Here is a 17,766-nt window from a genome sequence, read left to right as displayed (position 1 = left end):
GACCATATTGTTTTGATTACTATAGCTTTATATTATAGTTTGAAATCAGGAATTGTGATACTTCAATCTTTTTTCTTTCTCAGGATTGTCTTGGCTGTTAGGGAGTATTTTGTGGTTTCACATGAATTTAGGATTGCTTTTTCTATTTCTGTGAAAATATCATTGTAATTTTAATAGGGATTTTTGCTTTGAATCTATAGATGGTTTTGGATAGTATGGACATCTTTTTTTTTTTTAATTTTTTTAATGTTTATTTATTTATTTTTGAGAGAGAGAAAGACAGAGCAAGAGCAGAGGAGGGGCAGAGACAGAGAGGAAGACACAGAAGCCGAAACAGTCTCCAGGTTCTGAGCTGTCAGCACAGAACCTGACGTGGGGCCGAAACTCAGGACAGTGAGATCGTGACCTGAGCCAAAGTCAGACACTTAACAAACTGAGCCACCCAGGTGGCCCTAGTATGGACATCTTAATAATATTAACTTTTTCAATGTATGAACATAAGAAATCTTTCCATTTATTTGTACCTTCTTCAATTTCTTTTATCAGTATCTTATAGTTTTTGGTGTATAGAACTCTTATTTCCGTGGTTAAATTTATTCTCTTTTTTTGAGAGAGAGAGGGGGCACAAGTGAGCGAGGGGCAGAGAGAGGGAGAGAGACAGAGGGAGACAGAAAGGGAGAGAAAGAGAGGCAGGGCTCACCCAAAGCAGTGCTCAAGCTCACCCAATGCAGGACTTGAACTCATGAACCATGAGTTCATGACCTGAACTGAAGTCTGAGGCTTAACTAAGCCACCCAGGTGCCCCCTTGGTTAAATTTATTAAATAGTTTATTGCTTTTGATGTTATTGTAAATAGGATTGTTTTCTTTATTTTTTTCAGATAGTTCATTGTTAGTGTATAGAAATGCAACTGATTTTTATATGTTGACTTTAGATTTTATTGAATTGGTTTATTAGCTCTAATAGGTTTTGGCAGACTCTTTAAGGTTTTCTATATATAAGATTATGTCATCAGCAAATAAAGACAAGTTTACTCCTTCCCTTCCAATTTGGATTCCTTTTGTTTCTTTTTCTTGCTTGATTGCTCTGGCTAGGACTTCCAATATTATGTTGAATAAGAATGGTAAGAGTGGGCACCCTTGTCTTGTTCCTGATCTTAGAAAGAAAGCCTTAACCTTTTACCATTGAGTATGATGTTAACTGTAGATTTGTCATATACAAGCTTTACTGTGTTGAGATATGTTGCTTCTATACCCAATTTTCTTGGAGTTTTTTTTTTTATCATAAAAGTATGTCGAATTGTGCCAAGTGCTTTTTCTGCATCTATTGAGATAATTGTAAAATTATTGTCTTTCATGCTATTAATGTGGTGTGCTGGTTTGGACTGTCTTGTTTTCATTTTCATTTGCTTCCATATATTTTAAAATTTCTTCTTTAATTTCCTGTTTGATCCATTCAGTCTTTAGTAGGATTTTTTTTTTAACCTCCATGTATTTGGGGGCTTTCCAAATCTTTTCTTGTGGTTGATTTCAAGTTTCATAGCATTGTGATCTGAAAATATGCATGGTAGGATCTCAATCCTTTTTGAGGCCTTGTTGAGGCTGTTTTGTGACCCAGTACGTGATCTATTTTGGAGAATGTTCTATGTGCACTCAAGAAAAATGTGTATTCAGTTGCTTTTGGATGAAAAGTTGTAAATATATCTGTTAAATCCATCTGGTCCAATGTGTCATTCATAACCTTGTTTCCATATTGATTTTCTGCCTAGATGATCTGTACATTGTTGTAACTGGAGTATTAAGTCTCCTACAATCATGGTGTTATTATCTATACATTTTTTAATGTTTGTGATTAATTGATTTATATATTTGGGTTTTCCACATTAGGGGCATAAACAATATTGTTAGCTCTTCTTGATGGATAGACCCCTTAATTATGATATAATGCCCTTCTTCATTTCTTGTTACAGTTTTTGTTTTAAAATCTATTTGTCTGATACAAGTATGGCTACTCTGGCTTTCTTTTGATGTCCAGTAGCATGATAGATGGTTCTCCATCCCTTCACTTTCAATCTGCAGGTGTCCTCAGGTCTAAAAGGAGTCTCTTGTAGGCAACATATAGATGGATATTGTTTTTTAATCCATTCTGATAGCCTATGTCTTTTTATTGGGGCATTTAGTCAGTCCATTTACATTCAGAGTGGTTCATCACTTAAAGATATGGATTTAGTGTCACTGTGTTATCTGTGGGTTTCATGCTTGTGATGTCTCTGGTCCTTTGTAGTCTTTGCTACTTTCCACTCACAGAGTCCCCCATAGGATCCTCTGTAGGGCTAGTTTAGTGGGCATGAACTCCTTTAGTTTTTGTTTGGGAAAGTCTTTATCTCTCCTTCTGGTCTGAATGACAGCCTTGCTGGATAAAGGATTCTTGGCTGCATATTTTTCCTATTCATCGCATTGAATATTTCCTGCCACTCTCTTCTGGCTTGCCAAGTTTCAGTGAACAGGTCTGCTACTACCCTTATGTGTATACCCTTGTAGGTTAAGACCTGTTTGTCCCTAGCTGCTTTCAGAATTCTCTCCTTAATTTTGTATTTTGCAGTTTCACTATGATATGTTGTGGTGTGGACCTGGTTTTGTTGATTTTGAAGGGAGTTCTCTGGTGCTCTTGGACTTGGATACCTCTTTCCTTCCCCAGATAGGGAAGTTCTCAGCTATAATTTGTTTAAATAAATCTTCTGCCCCTTTCTCTCTCTTCTTCTTCTTCTGGAATTCCTATGATATGGATATTATGTCATTTCATTGAATCACTTAGGTCTTAAATCCTCCCCTCATGGTCTAGTAATTTCCTTTCCCTCTTTTTTCAGCTTCATCATTTTCCATAATTTTATCTTCTATTTCACCTATTCCCTCCTCTGCTTCTTCCATCCTCACTGTCACTGTATCTAGTTTTTTTTTTGCATCTCATTTATAGCATTTCTTAATTCATCATGACAATTTCTTCAGTCTTTGATATCTGTAGCAATAGATTCTCTGCTGTCTTCTATGCTTTTTGTAAGCCCAACTATTAGTCTTAGGACTGTTATTCTAAATTCTTATTCAGATATATTGTTTATATTTGTTTTGAGCAATTCTCTGACTGTCATTGCTTCCTGGATTTCTTTTTTTTTTTTTTCTTTCTTTTTTTTTTTTTTTTTGAGGAGAATTCTTCCATTTCATCATTGTGGCTAAGTTTCTGTCTTTTACGTGTTTTAAAGGTGTCTTGCACCTGTGAGTACTACAATATTGAAAAGGGGTCATACACTGCCCAGGGCATGACTCTTCAGAAAGTGTTTTTGGAGCGTGTTGTGTGCCCTCTATTGTTGTGTATTTGGCTGCTCTATCCCACTGGTCAGTCCTCTACAAAGCTCCTCCTTGCTCATTGTTGTGGATTGTTTGGATCTTCTACCAGGTGTGTTTGGATTTGTTCATTGAAGTAACCCTGGAAAAAAGGAAAGGGCAGGGAACCTGATTCCATACAAAGAGAAAAATGAAATGGGGGGGGGGGGGGAGACTAAGCAGAGAATCAAAGAAACTATAAGGCTTAATCCAGGAAGAGAGAAAAGAAAATAAAGAAAAAGGAGATATAGAAAGGGTATAAAAAGAATAGAGTAAAAATGCCTGATTAAACAAAGAAAACAGAGAAAGAAAAAAATATACATATATAATAAGAATTGACCAAAAATCAAATCAGAAAGTATGAACCTGATTCCAAAGGGAAAAAAAAAGAAGAGGGTAGAAAGAAAAAGAAAAGAGAAGAAAAGGAAAGGAAAGAGAAGAAGAGAAAAGGAAAGGAAAGAGAAGAAAAGAAAAAAGAAAAGAAAAGACAAGAAAGAAACAGATTAACATACACAACCACAGGACAGTTGTCTGTTGGTGCCTGGGACCTGTCACTGTGTTGGCCCTCTGGTTCACTCAGTGTCAGTCCCTCTCCAGTAGATAAGCAGTTGCCAGGAATGGAGGGGCGGGCTTTGGTATAAGCGGTCCCACCTCCATTGGCAGGGCCACTATCCTATTCCCTGAAGCCCCACCGTGTTGGGGATAGGGAAAAAAATGGCGACACCCCAGTCTCTCTTCCCTGGACTGGGTGGATCAAACCATGCTGTTCTGGCAGCCGTCACACAGGAGCACCAGCGGTCAGCTTGCCCTGCTCCACGTCTCCTGCGCCTCCTACGCGTCGGGGATTTAAATCCCCAAGTCTTAAGGGGCCTTGCACTGCATGACTGCATGGATTCTGTTCTGGTGTAGCACCACTTCACCCAGCCGATAAAGGGCCTTTGACTGGCACCTTCAGGGTCTTTTTTCCTCGGGGAGGGGGCAATAAACCCTCTTCCCACAGTACTCGAGGAAGGGACTGTTCTCTCTCGGTGCACCTCTGAGATCACTACCCCACTCCAGAGCTGGCTGCCTACCCACCAGGAGCATGCTCATGGTGGCGGCCTCAGTCTGGAGAAAGTCGTGCACCCCTAAAAACTCTGATATTCAGCTCGTAAGGCTGTTTGCAAAGTAGAAAGTGACACTCTCCATATTTCTCCTTCCCCAGTCCATGGCCTGGAGAGGTTTTTCTCTTGTACTAACACAATACCGCAGTCCACCGCCTCTCTGTTTTGCTCTCCCTTTTGTCCTTCGCCTCTGTGCCTATGCTGTTTTATCTCCCCCAATTCACGTACACGAACCTCTGTCCTGCCAAGCTGTCTCCCTCCACCTTTGGAGATTTTCTGTCACTCCACAGATTGATTTCCTGGGTGTTCCAAGTGTTCTTGCCTCAATACAGCTGTGTTTGAGGGCCACGGAAATCCCAGTCCCCCTACTTCTCTACCATCTTAACTCCTCCTCCTCTTTTTTTTTTTTTTAATGTAGATATTTATCACTGTAAACTTCTTTCTTATCACAGCTTTTGCTATATACCATAAGTTTTGGTACGTTGAGTTTCCCTTTTCATTTGTCTCAGGTATTTTTTTTATTTCCCTTTGGATTTCATCTTTGACCCATTAGCTGCTCAAGAGTGTGTTGTTTAATTTTCACATATTTGTGAATTTTCCAGTTTTCCTCTTGTTATTGATTTCTAGTTTCATACCATTGTGATCAGAAAATATACTTGACTCTTTCTGCCCATGGATACCACCAAGTAAGCATTGTTAAAGCTTCCCCTCCCACCCCATCACGTCTAAGTCAGAGTCACCCAAAGAGCCTGAACAACTGTGGAAGATTTTCATTGGAGGTTTGAGCTTTGAAACAACCAATGAGGGTCTGAGGAGCCATTTTGAGAAATGGGCAACACTCACAGACTGTGTGGTAATGAGATCCAAACACCAAGCACTCCAGAGGCTTTGGGTTTGTCAGGTATGCCACTGTGGAAGAGATGGATGCAGCCATGAATGCAAGGCCACACAAGGTGGATGGAAGAATTGTGGCACCAAAGAGGGCTGTCTCAAGAGAAGATTCTCAAAGACATGGTGCCCACTTAACTGTGAAAAAGAGTTTTGTTGGTGGCATTAAAGAAGGTACTGAAGAACATCATCTAAGAGAATATTTTGAACATCATGGGAAAATTGAAGTGATTGAAATCATGACTGACTGAGGCAGTGGCAAAAAGAGAGGGCTTGCTTTTGTAACACTTGATGAACATGACTTTGGACAAGATTGTCATACTGTGAAGTAAGCAGAGCTCTATCTAAGCAGGAGATGGCTAGTGCTTCAACCAAAGATGTTGAAGTGGTTCTGGAAACTTTGGTGGTAGTCGTGGAGGTGGTTTTGGTGCAAATGACAACTTTGGTCATAGAGGAAACTTTAGAGGGCAAGGTGGCTTTGGTGGCAGTCAGTGTGGTGGTGGATATGGTGGCAGTGGGGATGGCTATAATAGATATGGTAATGATGGAAGCAACTTTGGAGGTGGTGGAAGCTATAATTATTTTGGCAATTACAACAATCAATCTTCAAATATTGGGCCCATGAAAGAAGAAAATTTCGGAGGCAGAAACTGTCCTCTATGGTGGTAGAGGCCAATGTTTTGGCAAACCATGAAACCAAGGTGGGTATGGTGGTTCCAGGAGCAGCAGTAGCTATGGCAGTGGCAGAATGTTTTAATTACTGCCAGGAAACAAAGCTTAGCAGGAGAGGAGAGCTAGAGAAGTGACAGGGAAGCTACAGGCTACAACAGATTTGTGAACCCAGCCAAGCACAGTGGTGGCGGGGCCTCGCTGCCACAAAGAAGACATATTTTAGACAATACTCATATGTATGGGCAAAAAACTCGAGGACTGTATTTGTACTAATTGTATAACAGGCTATTTTAATTTCTGTTCTGTGGAAAGTGTAAAACATTGCAACACATAGTTTTAATGTAGGGTTTTTTTGCACCCATGCTGTTGATTGTTAAATGTAATAGTCTGATCATGACGCTGACTAAATGTGTCTTTAAAAAAAAAAAAGAAAAGATACTTGGTATGATTTCAGTCTTTTTAAATTTGCTAAAACTTGTTTTATGACCTAACATACGATCTCTCCTGGAAAATATTCTACATGCTCTTGAGGAGAATGTGTATTCTACTGCTCTTAGATGTATGTTTTAATATACGTGTGTTAGATCTATTTGTTTTAAATTATAGCTCAAGTCCAGTGTTTCCTTATTATTATTTTTCTGTTTGGATGATCTTTCCATTGGTTAAGTGGTATTGGAATTCCCTATCACTATTATATAATCTGTTTCTTCCTTCCGATCTGTTAGCAAATTTTTTTTTTTATATATTTAGGTACTCCAATGTTGGATACATATATAGTTTTGATGAATTCATCTCTTTATCATTATATAATGACCTCCTTTGTCTCCAGTTTTTTATTTACAGTCTGTTTTGTCTGAAATAAGTACAGCTATCCCTGCTTTCTTTTGGTTTCCATTTGCATGGAACATCTTTTTCCAACCCTTAGCTTTGAGCTTATGTGTGACCTTGAAGCTGAAATGAGTCTTTTGTAGGCTGCATTTAGTTGGTTTTTAAAAGTCTATTCACTCCTGTATCCCTCGGGTAAATTCCTAGCAGTGCTATTGCTGGGTCATAGGGTAGATCTATTTTTAATTTTTTGAGGAACCTCCACACTGTTTTCCAGAGTGGCTAAGTGAAATAAGTCATACAGAGAAAGACAGATATCATATGTTTCATTCTTATGTGGATCCTGAGAAACTTAACAGAAGACCAAGGGGGAGGAGAAGGAATAAAAAAAAAAAAAAGGTTAGAGAGGGAGGGAGCCAAAACATAAGAGACTCGTAAAAACTGAGAACAAACTGAGGGTTGATGGGGGGTGGGAGGGAAGGGAGGTGGGTGATGGGTATTGACGAGGGCACCTGTTGGGATGAGCACTGGGTGTTGTATGGAAACCATTTGGACAATAAATTTCATATTAAAAAAAATAAAAAATAAAAGTCTGTTCAGCCATTCCATGCCTTTTGATTAGAGAATTTTATTTATATCTATTTAAAGTAGTTATTGATAGGTAAGGATGTAGTATTCCAATCTTATTAGTTGTTTTTTTGTAGTTCCTTTGTTCTTTCTTCCTTTCTTGCAGCCTTTTTTGTGAATTGATGATTTTCGATAGTGGTATACTTTGATTCCCTTGTGTTTATCTCGTGTGTACCTACTATAGGTTTTTGTTTCATGGTTACTCTGAAGCTTACTTGATATATTTTGTATCTATAATAACCTATTTAAGCTGATAACAACTTCAATCATATACAAAATCTCTACCTTTTTACTACCCCCTCCATTTTATGATTTTGATGTCACAATTTATATCTTTTTACATTGTGTCTCTATTAATAAATTATTGTAGCTATAGCTATTTCTAATACTTTTGTTCTCTAGCCTTCATTCTAGAGTTAAATAGTTAACACACCACCATAGTACAGCATTAGAGTATTCTGAATCTGATTATACACTTACCTTTGCCAATGTTGTATATTTTCCTGTTACTAATTAGCATCCTTTTGTTTTCAGTTTGAAGAACTCTTTTAATCACTTCTTGTGTGGCAGGTCTAGTGGTGATGAACATCCTTAGTTTTGTTTGGGTAAGTATTTATCTTCCTTTTATTTCTCTCTCTCTCTCTCTTTCTTTTTACTTAAGTAGACTTCACACCCAACATGGAGCCCAACATGGCACTTGAACTCACAACCCTGAGATCAGGACCTGAGCTGAGATCAAGAGTTGGAATTTAACCAACTGACCCACCCAGGTGCCCCATCTTGCTTTCATTTCTGAAGGACAACTTTGCCCGGTAAAGCACTCTTGGTAGCAAGTTTTTTGTTTTTTATTTTTTGTTTTCCCAGCACTTTGAATATATCATCCTGCTCTCCTGCAAGGTTTCTGCTAATAAACCCATTTATCGCTTTATGGGGATTTCTCTTATATGAGAGAATTATTTTTCCGCTTGCTGCTTTAAAAATATTTTCTTTGGGGTGCCTGGGTGGCTCAGTTGGTTAAGCATCTGAGTCTTGATTTTGGATCAGGTCATGATCTCCTGGTTCATGAGATTCAGCCCCAAGTCAAGCTCCAGGCTGACAGTGCCACGCCTGCTTCAGATTCTCTTTTTCTTTCTCTCTGCCCCTCCCTTGCTCGCGTTCTCTGTCTCTCTCAAAATAAATAAAAAAACATTTTTTTAATTAAAAAAGTAAAAATCTTTTCTTTGTCTTTGATTTTAAACAGTTTTATTAAAATGCATCTTTGAGAAGTTTGTTTTGGATTGAAATTTTGGGGTGACCCATTAGCTTCATAAACTTGGATGTCCAAATTTCTCTCCAGGTTGTGGGAAGTTCTCAGCCATGATTTCTTTGACTAAGCTTTCTATCCTTTACTCTTTCTCGTCTCCTTCTGGAGCTTCAACAATGCATAGATTGTTTACCTTAATGATGTCCCATAGACTTTCTTCATCCTCCCCCACCTTTTTTTATTGTTGTTGTCTTTTTTTTTTTTTCAACGTTTTTTATTTATTTTTGGGACAGAGAGAGACAGAGCATGAACGGGGGAGGGGCAGAGAGAGAGGGAGACACAGAATTCGAAACAGGCTCCAGGCTCCGAGCCATCAGCCCAGAGCCTGACGCGGGGCTCGAACTCACGGACCGCGAGATCGTGACCTGGCTGAAGTCGGACGCTTAACCGACTGCGCCACCCAGGCGCCCCTGCTGTTGTCTTTTTAACTGGATAATTTCAAATGATCAGTCTTTGAATCATTGATTTTTTTTCTTCTGCTTGGTCCAGTCTTCTGTTGAAGCTTTCTATTAAATTTTTCAGTTAGGTAATTGTTTTCTTCAACTCCAAAATTTGTGGGAGTTTTTTATGTTTTCTATCTATTTGCTAAACTTCTTATTTTGTTCTTTAAAAAAAATTTTTTTTTACGTTTATTCATTTTTGAGAGACAGAGACAAGAGCGAGACAAGAGCATGAGAGTGGGAGGGGCAGAGAGGGAGACACAGAATCCGAAGCAGGCTCCAGGCTCCCAGCTGTCAGCACAGAGCCCAACACAGGGCTCGAACTCACAAACCATGAGATCATAACCTGAGCCGAAGTTGGACGCTCAACTGACTGAGCCACCCAGGTGCCCCCTTATTTTGTTCTTATACTGTTCTCCAGATTTCATTAAATTGTTTATTTATGTTCTCTTGTAGCTCTCTGAGCATCTTTAGAACAATTATTTTGAATTATTTGTCAGGCAATTCATATATCTCCATTTCTTTGTGGTCAGTCACTAGAAGTTTATTGTTTCTTTTGTGGTGTCATGTGTCCCTGATTCTTCATGATCTTCATTCATAACCTTGCATACATGTCTGCACATTTGAAGAAGCAGTCGCCTCTTCTAGAATTTCTGGATGGACTTTGGAAAAAAAGACTGTGACAGGGGCACACTGGAGCATGCTGTGATTGCAGGTTTAGTTGTGAAGGGTATGGGGGCATGTGGCAGCTCCAGGCCCAGGGTGGCATGATGATAATGGCTCAGGCAGCTGAGGTCCACAGCATCAACAACTGTGTGGTCTTTGGTGAATGCTGTGGGGAGTCCACAATGCCTGTAAGGACTGTTGGGTACTTCTAGGTCCAGCAGTTAAAGATCAGAGCAGGCACTGGGGATGGCTACAGCCAGGGGTGTGCACTTGCCTGTCTGGGCCAGCTATAGGTGCCTATGTGGTGTCAGGGGCTGGTTGCAGACACACTTATAGTGGCAAGGGCCAGAGCCAGCAGCAAGGACCAGAGCCAACTTCAGGTATATAGCAGCTGTCAGCATGCACTTCTGTGACCACAGGGACTCACCACAGGCATTACACAACAGTGGATGCCAGTGACAGGAGTTGGGCCAGTGATGTACAATTGCACAGCTGGAGGAGCTAGCTGCAGATGATTCCAACAGTTCAGGCCAGTGACAGGAGACAGGGTTTGATCTGAGCCAACAAGCAGCTGTGGGGACTCTGGTTGTTGACCTGGACTCCAACAGCTGCAGAGTCTTGCCATAGATGCATGGCAGTGGAGGCTAGTGACAGGACACAGACCAGCAGGGGCAAGTACATAGCTGGAGGGGCCAGCTGCAGATGAATCCAGCAACACAGGCCAGTGACAGGAGATAGGGCCAGGTCTGGGTCCACAAGCAGCTTTGGGGGCCTTGGTTGTCAGCATATACTACTGTGGCTATAGGAGTTTGCCACAAGCAAATGCACAGTGGTGGAGGTCAACCCTAGGGTCTAGGCTTGCATCTTACACTCATGGAGCTGCAGAAATAGGGGTTGACTACCAGTGTGGATCTTGGACTGGGAGGGTTCAGGTAGGGGGTCAGGGGAAGGAGTGAGGAGGTATTCAGGCAGTTGATGTCTTTGAATGTGAAAATCGTGGGGCAAAAACCACTGAAATCTGCAAGGCATTCTCAGTGGCTGTTCTGGCCATCGGTTTCTTCAGTCACATAAGCTGCTGGAGTCCTCTGCAGAGCAGGTCACTGGGAATCACAGTGTCTCCCACTGTATGGCTGTTACTGGTAGCCCTTGCTTTTCTTTATTCCTAGCCATCTCTGTATGTTTCAACTTTGACAGTGGGGTGAAACTGAAATGGGTCCTTTATGTATTGCCCCAAAAGGCTGGGGATGCTGGTTGTTCATCCCACTCTCCCTTTACTGGAGAAAAATTCTTTCTAGCTAGAGAGTTCTCATTTGGCACTGAGCAGTGCTGGTCTGGAGGATGGGATAATGTAGGCAAAATGAATCTGTTCTTTCTTCTCTTTTTGTGTAGTTGTTCTCAGGTTTTTTGTTCCAATCTTGCTTAAGTTTCTTTTTTTAAAAAAAATTGATGTTTATTTTTGAGAGAGAGAGAGAGACAGTGTGAGCAGGGGAGGGACAGGGAGAGCAAGAGGGAGACACAGAATCTGAAGCAGGATCCAGGCTCTGAGCTGTCAACACAGAGCCTAATGTGGGGCTTGAACCCACAGACCTGAGCTAAAGTCAAATGCTTAACCAACAGAGCCATCCAGGCACCCCTTTTGCTGAGGTTTCTTAAGTGGACTCCTGAGCTCTCCCAGAGTTATTTTTGTCTGCAGACACTTGTCTAATTGTTGATTGGGAGGGGTTCAATACTGGGATTTTCTACACTGTTACCTTGATGACATCACCCTTATAAAATTTAGAATCAATTTGTCAGTATCTACAGAATAACTTGCTGGAATTTTTATTGGGATTGTGTTGAATCTATATAGCAAGTTGGGAAGAACTGACACTTTGACAATATTGTCTTCCTATCCATGAACATGAACTAGCTCTTAATTTACTTCGTTCTTTTGGATTTCTTTTTTTTTTTTTTTAATGTTTACTTATTTATTTCTGAGAGACAGAGGGGCAGATAGAGACAGGGAGACAGAGAATCTCAAGCAGGCTACATGCTGTCACTGCAAAACTCAATATGGGGCTTGAACTTACGAACCATGAGGTCATGACCTGAGCGGAAATCAAAAGTCGGATACTTAACTGACTGAGCCACCCAGGTGCCTGCCCCTCTTTTTGGATTTTTTTCATCAGAGTTTTGCAGTTTTTCTTGTATAGATATTATTCATGTTTTGTTAGATTTATGCTTAATTATTTCATTTTTGGGGTGCTAATGTAAATGGTATTGTGTCTTTAATTTCAAATTCTACTTGTTCATCACTGACATGTAGGAAAGAAATGGACTTTTGTGTGTTAACCATGTATCCCACAAACTTGTTATAATTGCTGCTTAGTTCCAGGAGGATTTTTGTTGTTGTTGACTCTTTCATATTTTCTACATAGATAATCATGTCATCTCTGAACAAAGTTTTATTTCTTCCTTCCCAAGATATATGTCTTTTATTTCCTTTTCTTGTCTTATTGCATTAGCTAGACTTCCAATATGATTTCAAAAACCAGTGATGAAAGGGAATATCTTTGCTTTTTTCCTGATCTTAGTGGGAAAGCTTTGAGTTTCCTCTAAGTATATTATCCTGTGTAGGTTTTTTATAGATATTCTTTATCAAATTAAGGAAGTTTTCCTTCTATTCCTAATGTGCTGAGAATTTTTTAATCATGAACTGGTATTTGGTCATATGCTTTTTCTCCATTTATGCCCATCTACAAGCCAAAGAAATGGACCTTGGGGAAAAAAAACAAACAAAACTTTGCTAACACCTTGATCTTGGATTTCTAGCCACCAAAACTGTGAGATAATAAATTTCTGGTGTTTAAACCACTCAGTTTGTGGTACTTCATTATGGCAAGCCCTAGTAAACTAACACAGGGGCTAATCTTAAATACCTTTTAAACTGAAGACACTCACTCATTGGTATGTTATCAATGTTCCAGTTGTAGTGTGGCATATTTTGCATCTTATATCATCTTTGTGTATATCGATATCTGACATTCAATCAGCCAGAAAGTTAAATACAGAAATTCTGACAAATTCTAGTTCATAGAGATTCCATAAAAAAAAATAAATGTTGTGTTACTAAGTATTTCCCCCAAATCCATGGATGACAATAGAATTACCTGCTTACAATTGTTCATGTGTAATGATTGCTAAAATATTCCACAGACTAACATACAGATCTATATATTTAGAATCATCTTTCCACTACCCACACACTTCTATTGCCAGGTTCTATAGACAACTTCATATAGTAATCAGCCCTCTAACCCAGTGCCTTCATATCATGAAGCCAAGTGAGTCAGCATTTTGGGCAATAGGAGATTTTAGGGAACCACTTCTAACCAGGACAGCAAATAATAAATTGCTACATATGAAATTGACTGATGAGCATATAAATACACTTCACTAAAAATTCAAACTAAGTGTTTCTCCAAATCAACTTCCTCTTAACCAGATCCCCAACATGCTCATGACTATTCCAACACTAAACAATTCAAGAAGTATAACATAGGAGAATCAAAAATGGAAAATCATTCCCTTATTTTTGTATGGTTTACAAAAATATATCTCCATAAAAACATACCACTAGGGTCCTTCCCAGAACTCTGGAAAAGGTCTGTACATGTCCGGGTGCCTGAAGCTTAAGCTCTAATGATTTCACGATAAATCTGCCTTTGCAGATTTGGACTTGACCCTAATGCTGATCTCAGGAACTCACCACATAGTCCTCTGACCTACCCACTCTTACTGCCTTCCTAATTTGCTGGTCTTTTCCCTCTCAGATGAGCACAAAATTTCACCATAACAATATCAAAATAATGCATACTTCAAGAGTTTCTGTCCTGTATCCATGCCCAAAGCCTGTTCTGATTAGGTTTATGTTTTTTTCCTGAGTCTCTAGTTTGCATTTTGATCGCCCCTCACTATTGTCACTGTAGGAAGTGACACCGGTGTTCATAACTTTAGACACTTGAATAGAACCTGAAAGAGAGAGAATCACAGAGAAGATAGAGTCTAGGTCACCAGGGTTGGGAAACAATGACTACAAACACAACAGCTTAAATCAGAAGGAAAAGCTGGCTGGGTTTAAAAGATGATCTCTTTTTAATTATTTTCTTTTGATATTAAATGTGCTTTGTGTGAAAAGTAAAAATAGCACAGATAGGTTTAATATGAAAAGTAAGAATCTCCCCCACTCTGAAGCCCCAATCCCTTACCCCCTAGTTATTCAGTTAACCATGGTTAGTGATTTCCTCCGTGTGTTTATTTGAAGGATTGGTTTTAAGGGAAAGATGATGACTCTGGCTTGAGACACATTAAGTTGAGGATTATGATGGTGGCAATGTTCCAAGAAACAGCTGGATATTTTAAATAGGCAGTTGGAGAAGTGAGAGCTAATGAGGTAGATCTGGAATTTTTCTTCCTGCATTGTTAATGGTGTGAAAGTGAAAGAACTGTGAGGGAGAGAAATGAGAGATAGGAAAAAAGAGCACAATTCTCAACCATAGGCAACACCTACATTTCAGAAGTGGCCAATGGAAAGTAAGGCTCTTGAAGGAGAGAAAAGCAATGGTCAGCAAGTCAAGAAAAAGTGAGAAATGTTTTTGAGTTTTAGTGACATGTAAACTCTGTTTCCCTGTGAAAATGCAATATAAATATAACTGGCAGCCAATATTTCTACTGACAAGAAACCTTATAGCAAACAAAAATGAATTTTGTGCTATATTTTACTACAGAACTTTCTGCTGCTTGGTCTTGTTCAGCAATCTACTGTAAGTTTCTACATGCTGGACTTTTGACCTCTTGTTTCCAGACATGTGGGAACCACAAGCTATCCACTTGCCTCAGCTTTCTTTTCATTTCTGCTCTCTGGCCATTGTGAAAACATCTCTCCTGTCCCATTGTGGTAAGCAGACTTCTGGGATGGCCTTAATGATCCCCAATTCCTGATGTTTAGAAGGACCCTGCAATTCTAATATTCAGCAATATCCACTGTTAACATTTTGACATATTTTCTCCCAGTCCTTTCCTTTATGTGTGTATATATAGGTATGTGTGGATATATACATAGCCAGCCATGTATATGTGCTGATAAGAAACAATCCCAAAATAGTGTCAAAATTGGTATCAAACTGTATCTTTAATCTTGTATACTAACTTCTACCATTTACTATTATTATATTATGATATTTTTATGTCAGTATTATTGGAAAACAAAGAATATTTGAATTTCTATAAAAATGTTTACACACATGTCTGTGTATATGTGTGAATCATTTATCTTGTTCATCTTTTCTTTTTGACTAAATAAGTAAACTATAATAAATATCTTTATACATAATTGATTCTCGTAATTTATTTAATTCCATTTTAAAATTTCTTAGTATAAATTATGCAAAATAGAATTATTGACAATTAAGAGTCTTTATATATAATGTTAAGTTATTTTCCAGAATAATTCCACCATCCCAGGTGTGGAAGAGATTGTGTATTTACTATAACGATGATTTTCCAAAAATGAAAATATCTTTATTATACTTTTTGATTATAAAATTAATATACATTAAATATATAAATTCAGAAACAGTAAATTGTAAAAAGAAAAAGAAAAATCACTCTCCGTAGATACTTACTGTTAACACCAAAAATATATATCCAGACTTTTTCTTTATATATAGTAACCTGATTTTGTTTACTTAATAGTTCTTTCTAAGCCAATAGATAATATGGGGATATAGTATCTTTTTAATAGGTACACAGTAATCTAGTATAAGGATATACTATAAATGGCTGTCTCAGATTGTGTCCCCTGAGAAGCAGACTCTGAGATAAATTTTAACATGCAAGACATTTATTAAGGAGTGCCCTTCATAGCAACATCTGTGAAAGGGAGGCAAAGGAAGCAGAATTGAACAGGGGGAGAAGTTAAAATGGGATGCAAGCCAGCTAAAGAGCCTCAGATGACCTCATAAGAAGTTCTGGTGCTGGACTAGCCTCTCAGATTTATCCCAAATTGGGCAGAGATGAACAGGCCTTTTTATAGCCTGGCAATGATCAGTCATGGATATGGGCCATCCCAGAAAGGCACATGCTTCCCTGCAGCTGAGGCAATCCCTGAAGCAGCTAGCAGCATTCCTAAAGAGTTAGGGTAACAAATTATTCACTCAAGAGGGATGTGGGCAGGGGTGCCTGGGTGGCTCAGTTGGTTAAGCATTTGACTCTTGATTTCAGGTCAGATCATGATCTCATGGTTCATGAGATCCAGCCCCCAGTCAGGCACTGTCAGGCTCTGCTTGAGATTCTCTCCCTCTCTCTCTCTGCCTCTCCCCCACATACATATGCCATGCACACTCTCTCTCTGTTTCTCAAAATAAATCAATAAACATTTTTAAAAAAAGGAAAAGAGGGATGTGGGCTGTATATGATGGTCAGTAGCCACCAGTATACCCTTTGTTCTATCCAGATGTATTTCTTCATACATGTTCTGGGCGCAGCAACACTACGGTTAGGGTGGGCCCCTTTTTCTTTGAGAAACTTAAAAAAAAAGAAGAAGGTTGATGAAACAATCTATAATTCCTGGCCTAGCAGCTAGTCTTAGGGCTACAACTGATACTCATTATCTCCCTCTTGGTCTGTCCATTCTAGATTCCCCTTACCCTCAGCTATCACTCTTTCTGGTCTCAGTGGCTTACCTGGTGACATGACCTAGACCCTCATCCTTGAAGGGTACAAACTCCTAGTCACTATGCTTGTCTTGGGCTGATAGTGCTATACCTGTCCATTCATGGTCAAAATTGGACAAGGGTACATCACCAAGAGGTATTCAGTTGTGTTATCTGAATGCCAAACATATTCCTCCATGCCTCTGTATATAACCTTCTTATGCCAAAATGTTGACTCCTCTTCTTGCCTGCTGGTCTCTGGATTCAAAGAACACAAAGAGCTCAGTTTGGCAGCCATACCTTGTAGTTCAGTGGAAGTCTTACTGTGTTCCTTGGTAAAATTGTGCTCCGTTTGGAGACGTGTAACTCCAATCCTGCAGATCTCAGAGTTGAGAAACAATTTACCATGGATCTCTTACATTTCTGCACATCTTGCAAGAAGACACCAACAGCTTTAGTTCTGAGCTATCTTTTCAAGGATGTTGGTATACTGAACAGCCTTAGAAGATAGAGGTGGAGGTGGCTTCTTTCTTCAGAACAAAAGACAGCTTTATTTACTGTCCAGGATAATAAAGATTATGTCTCCCTCTGGGGAAACACTGGGAAGATTGTTTGATAAAAGATCAGAGTACCTCAGCCATGATGTAAACCCAGTGCATGCACAGGGTCTATCTAGGTTATTCCACTTGGGGAACAAAGAAAACCAATGCAAACATAAGTTTCATGATGCTTGCTGTGCTGTGAGCAATAAAATCTCCAGTTTCTGACCCAGGAGTCTCATGTCTTCTGCCACCATTCATAAGAGTGGCAGACTAGCTTGTTAGCTTGCAAATAGGGTAAAATCTCAGACCTTTCACAGTTCTTGACAACTATGTTATTACTAAGGGTGAAAGAATTAACATAGCCCTGGGGCATAAATGTAAATATATACTATTATCCATTCCTTATCAATGAAAACTGTTTCTCCTTTCTGAGATAGATGGAAAAGAATATACTTGTCAGTTAAAAGATCACATAGCATATACCCGTGTCCATGTTACTCTGTAAAAGTACAGAGTCCATGGACTCTGTACAAGACGTATCTTTCTCCAGAGTCAATGGTTTTTGCAGTGTCAGACCAGTGAATAAAAATGATAAGGATTCTTGGGGTGCCTGGGTGGCTCAGTTGGTTAA

The sequence above is a fragment of the Neofelis nebulosa genome, chromosome 5, assembly GCF_028018385.1.
Source record: "Neofelis nebulosa isolate mNeoNeb1 chromosome 5, mNeoNeb1.pri, whole genome shotgun sequence".
In the NCBI taxonomy this organism is placed as follows: Eukaryota; Metazoa; Chordata; class Mammalia; order Carnivora; family Felidae; genus Neofelis; species Neofelis nebulosa.
Note: the sequence above shows the minus strand (reverse complement) of the source record.